A 13,509-nucleotide genomic window follows, 5' to 3' on the forward strand; every position below is an offset into this window, starting at 1 on the left:
TTTTTTGGCCTATAAAATAATCAGTTGGAATCTAGAAATCAGTTAGCAGTTTTGGAGCAACATCTTTGGCTTCCATTCTGGAATTTATTTGCTCAGTAACTTGAAATTTTTTTTCCAGTATGAGTTTATAATTAAGATGTGGATAAGGTTCCTCCATCTCATTGAGTTGTACATAGATATGCATAGAGGCCTCTTGAATGTTGATCTGTTCCTCCTCTACTATTTCTTGGCCTGTAAGTTGATCAGTTAAAGTTTGAAATTTGATTTGTAGTTCTAGAATAATCTCTTTCATTCTGGAGTCCATTTGCTCAGTGGCTTCAAGAATTTTTTCCAATATGAGCTTATAGTTAAGTTGTGGGTAAGGTTCCTCCATTTCAGTGGTGATTAAAAATAGTCCTTTATTTATTTATTTATTTCTAAAATTTATATGCCGCCCAATCCCAAGGGACTCAGGGCGGCGTACAAAATTAAAACAATAATCTAACAATAAAACAATAAAATAAATACATTCATACAGCGTGTCCGATCATATCCCGCCCCCCCCCCGGGGACATCAGCCCCAGGCCTGTCGGAACAGGAGAGTTTTAATGGCTTTCTTAAAGGCTGGCAGGGTGGGAGTAGTTCGAACCTCGGGGGGAAGTTGATTCCACCAGGTCGGAGCCACCACAGAAAAGGCCCTTCCCCGAGGGCCCGCCAGCTGACATTGTCTGGCCGACGGGACCTGAAGGAGGCCCAATCTATGGGACCTCACCGGTCTCTGGGAACTGTGCGGCAGTATGCGGTCCTGTAAGTAACATGGCCCTATGCCATGAAGGGCTTTAAAGGTGATAACCAACACCTTGAATTGCGTCCGGAGACCCACAGGAAGCCAGTGCAGCTCGCGGAGGATAGGTGACACGTGGGCGTACCTTGGCGCACCCACAATCGCTCTCGCGGCTGCATTCTGAACCAACTGCAGCCTCCGAACGCTCTTCAAGGGTAGCCCCATGTAGAGTGCGTTACAGTAATCCAGTCTTGAGGTGACAAGGGCATGAGTGACCGTGAATAAAGCCTCCCGGTCCAAATAAGGCCGCAACTGGTGTACCAGGCGAACCTGGGCAAAGGTCCCCCTGGCCACAGCCGATAGATATTGTTCCAAATTTAGCTGTGAGTCCAGGAGGACACCCAAGTTGTGTGCCTGCACTGAGGGAGGTAAATTTCCCCCCCCCAGGACTAATGATGGACCATCCAGTTGACCTTTGGGAGGCAAGACCCAGAGCCACTCGGTCTTGTCAGGGTTGAGTCTAAGCCTGTTCACCCCCATCCAGACCCTCACATCTTCCAGGCACCGGCACATCACATCGACTGCTTCACTGAAAGGACATGGGGTGGAGATATACAATTGGGTATCATCCGCGTACTGATGATACCTCACCCCATGTCGCCGAATGATCTCACCCAGCGGTTTCATGTAGATGTTAAAAAGGAGGGGGGACAGGACCGAGCCCTGAGGCACCCCATGATCGAGGCACCTAGGGGTCGATCTCTGTCCGCCCGCCAACACCGACTGCGAACTGTCAGAGAGGTAGGAGGAGAACCACCGCAATATGGTGCCACCCACCCCCTCTCCGAGATGACGCAGAAGGATACCATGGTCGATGGTATCGAAAGCCGCTGAGAGGTCAAGGAGCACTGGGATAGAATAACCCCTATCCCGGGCTCGCCAGAGGTCATCGGTCAGTGCGACCAAAGCAGTCTTAGTGCTGTAGCCAGGCCTGAAACCAGATTGAAAAGAGTCCAGATAATTAGTTTCATCCAAGGATCGCAAGAGTTGGGATGCCACCACCTTCTCTACAACCTTCCCCACAAAGGGGAGGTTGGAGACAGGACGAAAGTTCTTCAAAACAGCTGGGTCCAGGGAAGGCTTCTTGAGGGGCCTCACCACCGCTTCCTTTAAAGGTTGCGGGAAAGACCCCTCCATCAAGGAAGCATTGATTATCGCCTGGAGCCAGCCTCGTGTCACCTCCCTACTGGCAGAAACCAGCCAGGAGGGGCACGGGTCCAATAAGCAGGTGGCGGCATTCATTGCCCTCACGGCCTTGTCCACTTCATCAGGGGTCACAGGCTCAAACTCGCTCCAGATAACATGACTAAGACCAGCCCCCGGCATCTCGGCTGGCACTGCCCAGTCGGAGTCCAGGTCTCTCTGAATCTGAGCAATTTTGTCCGAGAGAAACTGAACAAACTCCTCAGCTCTCCCCTGCAAGGGTTCCTTCGCCTCCTCCACTTTAAGAAGGGAGCGGGTCACCCTAAACAAGGCGGCCGGGCGAGATTCTGCGGACGCAATAAGTGCAGAAAAGTGAACACGCTTTGCCGCCCTTATCGCCACTAAATAAGTCCTAAGATAGGCTCTTAATAGTGATCGGTCAGATTCAGAGTTACTGGCCCTCCAACATCGCTATAGACGTCTATTGTGGCGCTTCATCTCACGGAGCTCCTCAGTAAACCAAGGGGCCCTCCGGGGACCACCACCACAGAGAGGTCGCAAAGGCGCAATTCGATCCAGGGCCCCGGACGCCACCTCAGTCCAGGCCGCAACCAGGGACCCGGACAAGTTGTGGACAAGGGAGTCAGGTATTTCCCCAAGCTCCTCCTGGAACCGATCTGGGTCCATTAGGCGCCTGGGGCAGAACCACCTAGTCGGCTCCCTCTCCCTGCGATGGGGGAATGATGCTCTGAAGTCCAGCCTCAATAGGAAATGATCTGTCCATGACAAGGGAGAGATCTCTATTCCCCTTAATTCCAGATCATGTCTCCATTGCCCCGAGAGAAACACAAGGTCGAGTGTGTGACCACCCCTAGGAGTCGGATCCTGGATTACCTGGGTCAGGTCCATGGTTGCCATGGAAGCCATGAACTCTTGCGCCGCCTCTGAGCGATCGCCGAGTGATGGCAGGTTAAAGTCCCCCAGTACCATAAGTCTGGGGAACTCCACCGCCAACCCGGCTACTGACTCCAGCAACACAGGCAGGGCTGTTGCAACGCAGCTGGGAGGTAGGTACATCAGCAGCAAGCCCAACTGAACCCATGAACCCAACTTCAATAGGAGGGACTCACACCCAACAACCTCAGGGGCAAGAATCCCACGAGGACTCAAGGACCTCCAAGCGATGACTGCCACTCCCCCACCCCTGCCCTGATGTCGAGGCTAATGAAGCACCTCAAACCCATCCGGGGACATCTCCGAGAGGGAAACACCCCCCTCAGAGCCCAGCCAGGTTTCGCTTATACATGCCAGGTCTGCCCCGCTGTCCAATATTAAATCACGGACAAGGTGGGCTTTGTTGACAATGGACCTGGCATTAAGCAACAGCAGCCTACAACTAGGGCCCTGTATTCCCCTGTCACCAGTACTACAGGATGGGCCTTTTGAGGGGCCAGAACAAGGAATCGCTCTAATATAGCGAGTCCTCGTTCCCCAAAGATGGCCTGCCCCTCGGCTCCCGCCATATCTGCCCATCCCAGTCATAACTGGGATTCTCTGACCTTCTCCCCTCCCCGGAGTACCCCCACCCTCACCAACCTTCTCCCTTCCTGACCGGACTAGCTTTCCATACAAACCAAGCCCAAGGGTAAGTCCTGCCCCCCCCCCCGCTTTTGCTATTGCACTCAGCAGAGGGGGCACCAGGCTCCGCCCCCGACTCCACCATTCTCATACCCTAAACACTCAATACACATTCACACTCAATTAATATACATAAAAATAAAAATATTCATATTCATACGCCCTAAATACAATAATAAAATTTATACATAACAGGGCCACCATTCATCTACATACATACACATACCCACAACAAACATTCTCTAAAAAATATTTAATCTTTTAGTGGAGGCTATATTTAATAACAGTCAACCAGTATCCACCTCCACAATTTCTAACAGTTAGTTTCACCACCCAGCTGTTTCAGCTTCTTTATCTTTTCCCTTTTATGATAATTTGAAGGTCAAAGCCAAGCTCAAAATCAAAGAGGGGGAAAAAAAGCAATTGCAGTGTCAGACTTCACCACAGGATGTCCCCAGTAGGTTATAGAATCTTTTTCCAGACACGAATAAAGGTTTTTTCCAGTTAGATGGATAGAAGAAACAATATTCTTCAAGTAAATAGAATAATAAAATTCTACAATAGGGTTTTTTGGAACTCCAGAGTATTCAAGAGTAAAAATAGTCATTAAAGTTAATTATTCTTTCCTTTTGTTCCAAAGCTTATCTTCCCAAGTAAGTAAACGCTGCTCTATCAAAGCGGGGAAATAATTCCAAAGGAGCTTTTCACAGGAGTAGATAGGGTAGAGAAGAGGAGGAAAAGGTCTCACCCGGATCATCCACGGTGATTCTTTACGCTTAGATGTTCTTTTTTTTTTGTAAAAAAAAAATTTATTTTCAATTTTACATTACATCATAAAAAATACTTCAGATAAAGAGTAAAATAAATTTATACACATAACTTTCGGTATTGCTCACCCATTTCCCCCCAAACCGCATCCACCCTCTAACCTCTTCTCTCACTTCACTCTTTCCCTCTTCTTCTTCACTCTCTCCCTCTCCTCCTTCTCCTCAACCTTCCTACTTACTTCTCCCCTTCCTCCTATCTTCATTCCGGATGCAGTCCAGGAGAAATGCCCGAGCAATTCCTCTCTCCAAAATAAAACATACAATGAAACTATTTCTACTTATCTGAGCTATTTAAACTTCAACCCCTCCCCCCCAACCCCCCAACCCCCTCCCCCCCGACTTCCCAGAGCCAAGTACAGGGTTATACAAACATATTAAACATAATCTATTTAAGTTTACTAATTATACAATAACCAAAATCATACTAACCCTTAACTCTCTTCAAACTTTAACATCATAAGTTTATAAACAAATCTATTACTCATAAAATAAATGAAACTTTGTAGTTCCATATTTCTTCTGAACATATTCTATCCATCTTCTCCATACAATAATATATCTCTCTTGTGAATGGTCCTTTAAATAAGCAGAAATTTTAGCCATTTCTGCTAAATTAGAAACCTTAAATACCCATTATTCTAAAGAAGGCAGAGAGTCCTTCTTCCAATATTGACCCACCAATAATCTTGCTGCTGTTATTAAATTCAACATTAAAATAGTTTCTTTAGCATCAAAATCCACAAAAATACCCAAAAGAAATAACTGGGGATTAAACTTAATCTTCCTTTTAAAAACCTTGCTTAGATGTTCTTGTGACTTTTGGCTGGTGTGGCTAAGTGATCAGCCATGTTAATGGCCGATCTTTTCTCCTTTGGCCCTAAGGAGCTGCCTTGGACCGCAGAAGGAACTGCCGCCCTTCCACGGTCAGACAAGGGTCCTCCTCAACAGTAGTTGCCCCTCCAGGGTGACTTTTGACCCTATTCAGGGTCTACCGGTGAAGGGAGACCGGCTGGCGAAGAGACGACTCTCTGCACCTGACCGCCAGTGCCGCGATCCAGAACTGAACAGATTTTACACTGTTATATTGTGGCATTCTAGACAGGGTGTCTTCCAGAAAATTCTTCCCCCCAGGAAGGTAATGAATCATAAAATTAAATCAGTGGAAATGCTGAGTCCATCACTCTTGCTTAGGGGACAGTTTCCTAGGTGTTTTCAGTACTTTAAGGTTCTTATGATCAGTACACACCTGGAAGGGTGTTTTACTCCCTTCTAAGAAATGTCTCCAAGTTTTGAGAGCCCATCATACACCATAGGCCTCCTTCTCCCCAGCCGCCCACCTTTACTCTGTTTCAGATAATTTTTTAGAGGTGTATGTACAGGGTTGTAGTTGGCCCTCCTTATTTCTTTGGAGGAGTACTGCCCCTAATGCCATGTTGCTGGCATCAGCCTGAACAACAATAGCCTCCTCTGGATCCAGGTGCTTCAATATTGGCTCTACGGAAAAAAGTTTCTTTAGCATTTCAAAAGCAGCTTGGCATTCCCCAGTTCATATCAATGGTTGGCTGGGTTTTGGCTTATCCCCACCTTTGGTCTTAAAATATTTGTAATGGGGAGCACAATCTGCATAAAGAAGGGATAAAATGCTGGTAAAAATTTGCAAAACCCAGGAAGCTCTGTAGTTGCTTCCTGATGCAAGGGGAGGCCCACTTTAGTACAGCTCATACTTTCTCCAGGTCGATCTCCAGCCCTTTGTTTGAGATGCAATAACTCAAGTAATCAATGTGATCTTTATGGAACTCGCATTTGAGAATTTGGCATATAGCTTGGCAGAGTGCAGTTTATTCAATACTGCTCTGACCAGTTTGACATGCTCTGCTTTGGTCTCACTATAGATTAAGATATCACCAAGATACACCAAAACTCTTTGTACAGGTGCTCATGGAGAACCTCATTAATCAATTGCATGAAAACAGCAGGGGCTCCCTGTAGTTCAAAGGGTGGCACCCTAAATTGACCTATGGTCTGGCAGGTTGAATGAAACCCCATGCCAAATTTCTGTTAATGAACTTGTGAAGTTCGTCCAACTCCCTAGGGGTTATGGAATACATCTTTGGCTTTGGGAGTTTTGCCCTTGGGACAATCTCAATGGCACAGTCTGTGGGTTGGTGGGGCGGAGCTCATCTGATCTCTGCTCACTGAACATTTTGGCTTGTTCCTGGTATTCTGGAGGGAGGGTCTGTAGTTTCTGCTCACTGAGGGCAGAGGCTAGTTTGTGATGTAATCCAGCCTCCCACTCTGATCCTTGGATGGGGGAGGGGCCCTCTTCTTCAGGAATTTCAGGCATCCCTCCTTCTAATCGACTATGGGGTTCCACTTTTTTAACCATGTCAGTCCCAGCACTAGTGGCCACTCCATGCCAGGAGCAATGACAAACACTGAAGTCTCTGAGTGGCCTCTCATTGTTTAAATGCAGGGGCTTGGTGGCAAAACTGTCCAGAATCCCTCTGCAATGGACCCATCAAGATGACAAAAGATGATTGGAGTTTTGAGTCTCCTGAAGGGTGCTCCCAATTGCCCTATCAGCTTTGGGCTGATTAGGCAGCTGGTGCACCCCAAGTCCAACAAGGCTGCTAGCTTTACTTTCTTCCCAGTGCCCAGTATGGACAGTTCTAGGGGCACGATTATTGGGTCGATTGGCCCACTTACCAAGAGGTCATCCTTGTAGTCACTCTCTGCCACTTCCAAGTCTTTGTCTGGTGGAGTTGGAGCTTGACACTCTGCCCCATGGGCCCGGGGAAGCTCTAGGATCTCCGGGTTCTCAGTACCAATTCCCTTGGGTGCGGTGTGGCTTTCGTGGATCTCCCAGTTGGCTGATATTCTCCCCTCTTTGCTTGCACTTTGCTGTGACAGTCAACTGCTCGGTAGCCCTTTTTCCTGCATTTGAAGTAAGCAGTGGAACGGGGTTCTGCCTGTGGGATCCTGGCAGTTTCTCCTCTCCTCTCTGGCTGCAGCTTACTGCTCATTCTCACCGGGCGTTGCTGGTGTTTGCATTGATCTATTTCCACCTCTTCTGCCAAGTGGCATCAATCATACAATTGCCCTGGAGCACCATGGGCTACATAGGCATTGTATAGGTCTTTGTTCAGTCAATCCTGGAAGCAACTCACCAGGATGTCCTTTGGCCAATTTAGATGACTGGCCAGCTCTTGGAATTCTCCATGTATTCAGCTACTGGTCGCTGCCCCTGCTTCACTTTTTTTATGTGATTGCAGGCTTTCTGGTCTTCAAGGTGGTCTTCAAAGTGATGCCATAGGGCTGCCATAAATCAATTGAAATTCCTCAGTTCTGGAGCATTGCAGTTGTACAAGGTCACCATCCAATCAGCTGCAGTATCCTCCAGTGCCAAGGTAACCACCTTGATCTTCTCATCCATTGGCAACTTTCTGCCATATATTTGCATGTAGGTGAAGACCTGGGTAGGGAAGAACCCCAATCTTTTATGATTCCCATCAAGTTTCACCCCCAATGGTATCGGCTTCACTTCTGCGGGCTGGGGCAGGCCCTCTCTGGGTCTTTGGGGAGGACGGCTTGCTCTAGGGCTGCTGTGGGGGGGGGGCAGCCACTACTGCCGCCTTGTTTACCACTGATTCTTCTTTACAAGGTCAGAGGAAAAATTCCAAAAGTAGAGCAGGTGCCAGATAGAACAATGTTGATGTAAGTATCCAGAAAAAAAAGGAGGGAGTTTCTGAAGTTTTAGCATAGAAACCAGGGAATTGTGTACAAAAATATATTAAAAATACTGTAATAATAAGAGATCTCTTCAAATTAATATTTATACTGTATTTTGTCTTTTTGGTAAAGATTCAATGTGATTAAATAATTTTCTCTCAAAGGGCCAGTTGCATGTAAGACTATTGTATGATATTAGTTCAGGAGTGAACTAATAAATCTGCAAAAACAAATTTAAAACAAAGAAAGCTTTTTAGTTCTCTCATGTCATTTTGTCCGACCTGGATGTTTGGCATATTTTCTTGGCTTTTCTTGTTTGGGGTTAGATTTTGAGCTGTGGAAACTTTCAGAATAGAGTGGAGGTGTGCATCAATGAGAAGACTTCTGTGTACACTTTTGTTCACCCTCATCACAGAAAAAAGTTGCTCACACAGGTATGTATTACCAAACATGCAGAGCATTCGAGGAGCTTGTAGGCAGAATTGGGACATCATTTCAGGGATGAACCTGGTGAACTGTGTGGGCTCTACAGAATCATACTTTGCCTTAAGTGTGCTGTTACACTAGAGTTCTATCAGTTCCATTTGGATGTTTACAGGTTCTTTCTCTACAGAGAGTTGCACTCACTTAATTAAGCACTGGCTGCAGCTCATCCTGCTGATTGACAAAATATATTTCTCATCTCTTAATAATTAAGGAAGGACTGTCATTTTTCACTGTAAACAGAGGCTGAGGCTCTGCTTTGTATTACACTCCCTTCCATTTCTGTCCTTTCTTGTACCTCACAAGAACTGGAAATAATATATTCAGCAATGACTGGCTCATCTTATCAAAAGGGCTTTAAACTAAAATTGCCTTAAACTTTAAAAGAGCTGATTTTAATAAACTCAGAGAGAGCCTAAGCAAAATTTTATGAACAAAAATCCTAAAGGGGAAAACAACTCAAAAAACACTGAAAAATATGATCATAAAACCCCGTCCAACACAATACCATTGAAAAAGAAAACAAGAAATCCAAGAAGAAACCAGCATGGTTGCACAAAGATCTGATAAACTGAAAGAGAAAAATAGAAAGAGGGACACATAATTAAGGCAGAATATCAGCAGATAGCCTGAATCTGCAAAGATGAAATCAGGAAAGCCAAGGCTCAGAATGAACAAAGACTTGCAACAAAAATCAAAGATAATTTTTTTTAAAAAAAGGTTTCTTTCAACATATAAATAACAAGAAAAAGGTCAAGAAAACAGTTGCTCCACTTAAGAGAGAAGATGACAAGGAAGTTACAGGCAGTAGAGAGAAAGCAGAGCTGCTTAACTCATTCTTTGCATCAGTCTTCATATAAAAAGAAACTATAGCCCAACCTACCAAAAACATAACTGTAAAAGACAGACTAGAAATAAAAAACCAAGAAAATGGTAAGAGAACACCTATCTGACCTTGATGAATATAAATCACCAGAACCTAATGGATTACATCGCAGAGTTCTGAAGGAGCCGGCAGATGTTCCCTCAGAACCATTGTATCATATATTTAAAAAATCTTGAAGCACTGGCGAACTACCAGAGGATTGGAAAAGAGCTGATGTGCTTTCCATCTTCAAAAAAGGGGGGAAAAACCAGACCTAGGAAACTCAGACCAATCAGTCTAACATTAATACCTGGGAAGATACTGGAAAAGATAATCAAAAAACAGATGTGCGAACATCTAGAAACAAAGTTATAACTAAAAGCCAGCATGGTTTCTTAAAAACAGATTATGCCAAACCATTCATTCTTTGACAATGTGACCAAATTAGTAGACTAGCAAAATGCTGTGGACATAGAATATTTAGACTTCAGCAAGGCATTTGACAAAGTAGACCACACCCACCTATTTGGTAAGCTAGAAAAATGTGGATAGACAGCATTACTACCAGATGGATTTGTATCTGGCTGACAAACCGTACTGAATGAGTAGTTCTCAATGGCACTACATCCACATGGAGAGAAATAGCAATGGGTACCACAAGTTCATAAATGACTTAGACGAAGGAATTGAAGGGGAACTCATCAAATTCACAGATGACACCAAACTGACAGGAGTAGCCAACACCCCAGAAGACAAACTCAGGATCCAAAAAGATCTTGAAAAACTTGAATAATGGGCCCTATCCAACAAAATGAGTTTCAATGTGGAGAAAAGCAAAGTCTTACATTTAGGCAGGAAAAAACAAAGGAACAAACACAGATTGGTAAAGACCTGACTTAAAAACAGTAACTGTGAGAGGGACCTTGGAGTCCTAGTGGACAATCACTTATCTATGAGGCAGCAGTGTGTAGTAGCAACCAAAAAAGCTAATACAATCCTGGGTTGTATAAGCAGAGGCATAGAATCAAGATCGCGCAAAGTATTAGTACTACTTTATAAAGCCCTAGTAAGACCACACCTGGAATACTGCAGTCAATTTTGGTCACCATATCACAAAAAAGATGTTGAGAGTTTGAAAAAAATTCACAGAAGAGTAACTAATATGATCAAAGGCCTGGAGACTAAAACATACGAAGAATGGCTGTGGAACTTGGGTTTGGCTAGTCTAAAGAAAAGGAGAAATAAGGGAGACATGATAGCAGTATTCCAGTATCTGAGGGGCTGCTACAAGGAAGAGGGGGTCAGGTTGTTCACCAGAGCACCAGAGGGAAGGACGAGAAACAATGGTTGGAAACTGATCAAAGAGAGAAGCAATCTGGAATTAAGAAGAAACTTCCTGACTTCCAGTTTTGATATCGCAGTAATGCAGATGCAGGAAGATGGGGCTCCATCTTTTGCATTCGATTTCACCCCGCTGGGGGACCCTGGAAAGGGTCAAAAGTCACCCCATAGAGGCGGCAAGCAAGGAGGGGGTCCGTTGTTGATCATGGGGGGGGGGCGGCAGCCCTACCATTTGATCCGGGGAAGCCCTCTAAACTGGCGGGGGAAAGACTGGCTACATTCATGTAGCCAGTCCTAAGCTGCTGATAACGGAAGACACTAAGCACCAACAAGCAACATCACAGCAACGTGGATGAAACAGGGTGAGATGTGATTCTTTCTCTGTGATTTTAAGACCTCTTCCTGAAAAATTGCCCAAAGCACCCCCCCTCGATGAGAGAGGGAAGGGGAATTTCTGCCCCATTCCCTCAGGAAAAGAAAAATGGTGAATTAATTACTTGGGGAAAGTGGAGAAATCTACAAGACTAATTTATAACTCAATTATATTAATTAATATATATATATATATATTAATTTGGGGACTAAAAGTGCTTTTAAGACCTTTTTTTCTTTTTTTAAAAAAAGAGACTTGAAAAGTTTACAATATAAGTTTTGGATTTAAAAATTGAAAAACAGCGTTAATGACATCTAGTGGTGAACTATGGCACTACAACTTATTATGCCTAAAAGAAACCTGGCTTGAAGCCCAGAATTAGATAAGCTTTCACTTTTTGAAGATTGCAGCTGAGAAAATGGAACAGATCTGGGGGCTACTTATCTATGTGGCAGAAACAATAAACTACTCTAAAATTGGCCTGTCTGAACTATGAATACAAATACTGACTTTCAAACTGTATTGTGGAACTATTTTCCTGTAGAAGAAACATACACTATTGCCTGATATTATGGAACATTTTGGATTATAAATCTTGATTGATAAATAACCTTTAATGGTTCTTTCTTCTCCCTGGACAGAAAGGATATATATTTAATTAGACAGAAAAATTTGAATTTTACTTATATTTGGTTAGGGGAGGTTTAAGAATGGATTGATAAGTTGGTTGGATAATCTGGAGCTCCAATGACAATTGATTGGAACTTTCTAAACTCTTAAATAGATTTCTATAAAGGCCACTTACAAAAAATAAAATGGATGTTCCATATTTAGCTCTAAATGGTAAAAAAAACATCCTTAATATCTGTCTCTAGAAGTCTCAGTTTGACATACAATCAAGAAAATACTGATGAATCACAGAAAGAAATTGTGTTGAAATTAATACAAGAAACAATTGCCTTAGCTCATGATGAAATTAAAAATAACACAAAGGAGATGAAAGAACAATTTTCTAATTTAAATCTACAAACTCAGAATATAACTATAGAGAAGAAACTAGCAACCCAGAAAATAGAAGGAAAACTAGAGAATGCTGACACAAATATGGAGGATCGAAAGGAAGGAACTAATGGCCAGACTCAGTCAAATGAAGACTTAGAAGATATAAAGATAATATTGGAAATGGAAAAAACATTCTACCAACCTAGATTTCAGAGCATACTGGAGGATAAGGAAGGAGAGCCAATGGAATGGAAGATAGAGTCGTTAACAAAACTGTGGGGAATTGGAGAAGGAGGGAGGCTGTTTAATGAATATCAACGGGCTAATTCTTCCAGAAATACTTTAACAAAATTGTTTCTCTTGTTCCAAATAAAATACACAAAAACAGAGGAAGAATTATTTGATGATTTAAATGCACTGACTTAGAAAGTTAATTGGCAAAGGAAGAAAGCTAGAGTAAGACTGAAGAAAACAGAAGCTTTGACCTATTAGAGGGGATGTTATATCATTAATTAGATGTTTGAATATGGTTAAGAATAGATTGCTAGAAACAGAAGTATTATTATAACTAGATAGATAAGATTTATAATCAGAATATTATATCTTGGTATGAAAAGGAAAATAAGAAAATGCTAAGAAGTTTGAACAAGGGAAGCTTTTGGTTACCCAAATATAACTTGTTTTGAAATTATGAATGACTGGGGTATTTTGAATATGGATGGGAAATTAAAATTGAAAAAAGCAAAAATAGGATACGAACTGAATAAATGGATATTGAGTACAAATGCAATTAAGATATGTTTTGGTTAGAAAAGATATTCTAAACCAGTGGTTCTCAACCTGTGGGCCGGGACCCCATTTGGGGTCAAACGACCATTTCACGGGGGTCGCCAAACAACACAGTCCACCATTTTTTCCCCCTTTTCCTTGGCTGTGCTACTCCCTTTTATTCTATTGGCTTTTTTTTGTAAAAAGTTTTATTTTCAATTTTACAATACATAATCATCTTACAAATACTTCAGATAAAAAAATAAAACAAATTGATATACACCACATTCGGTCTTGCCCACCCATTTCCCCCCAAACCGCATCCCACCTCAAACCAACTTACTTTCTTTCCCTCTTTTTCTTCACTCACCCCCTCTCCTCCTTCACCTCCACCTTCCTACTTACTTCTCACCTTCTTCTTCTCCCTCTTGATGCGGTCCAGGGGAAATGCCCGAGCAGTTCCTCTCTCAAAATTAAAACATTAATATTATATACAATAAGACTATTTCTACTTTAT

This window comes from Crotalus tigris, unplaced genomic scaffold (genome assembly GCF_016545835.1).
Source record: "Crotalus tigris isolate CLP2741 ecotype Arizona unplaced genomic scaffold, ASM1654583v1 scf7180000017855.1216408, whole genome shotgun sequence".
NCBI classification, from domain to species: domain Eukaryota; kingdom Metazoa; phylum Chordata; class Lepidosauria; order Squamata; family Viperidae; genus Crotalus; species Crotalus tigris.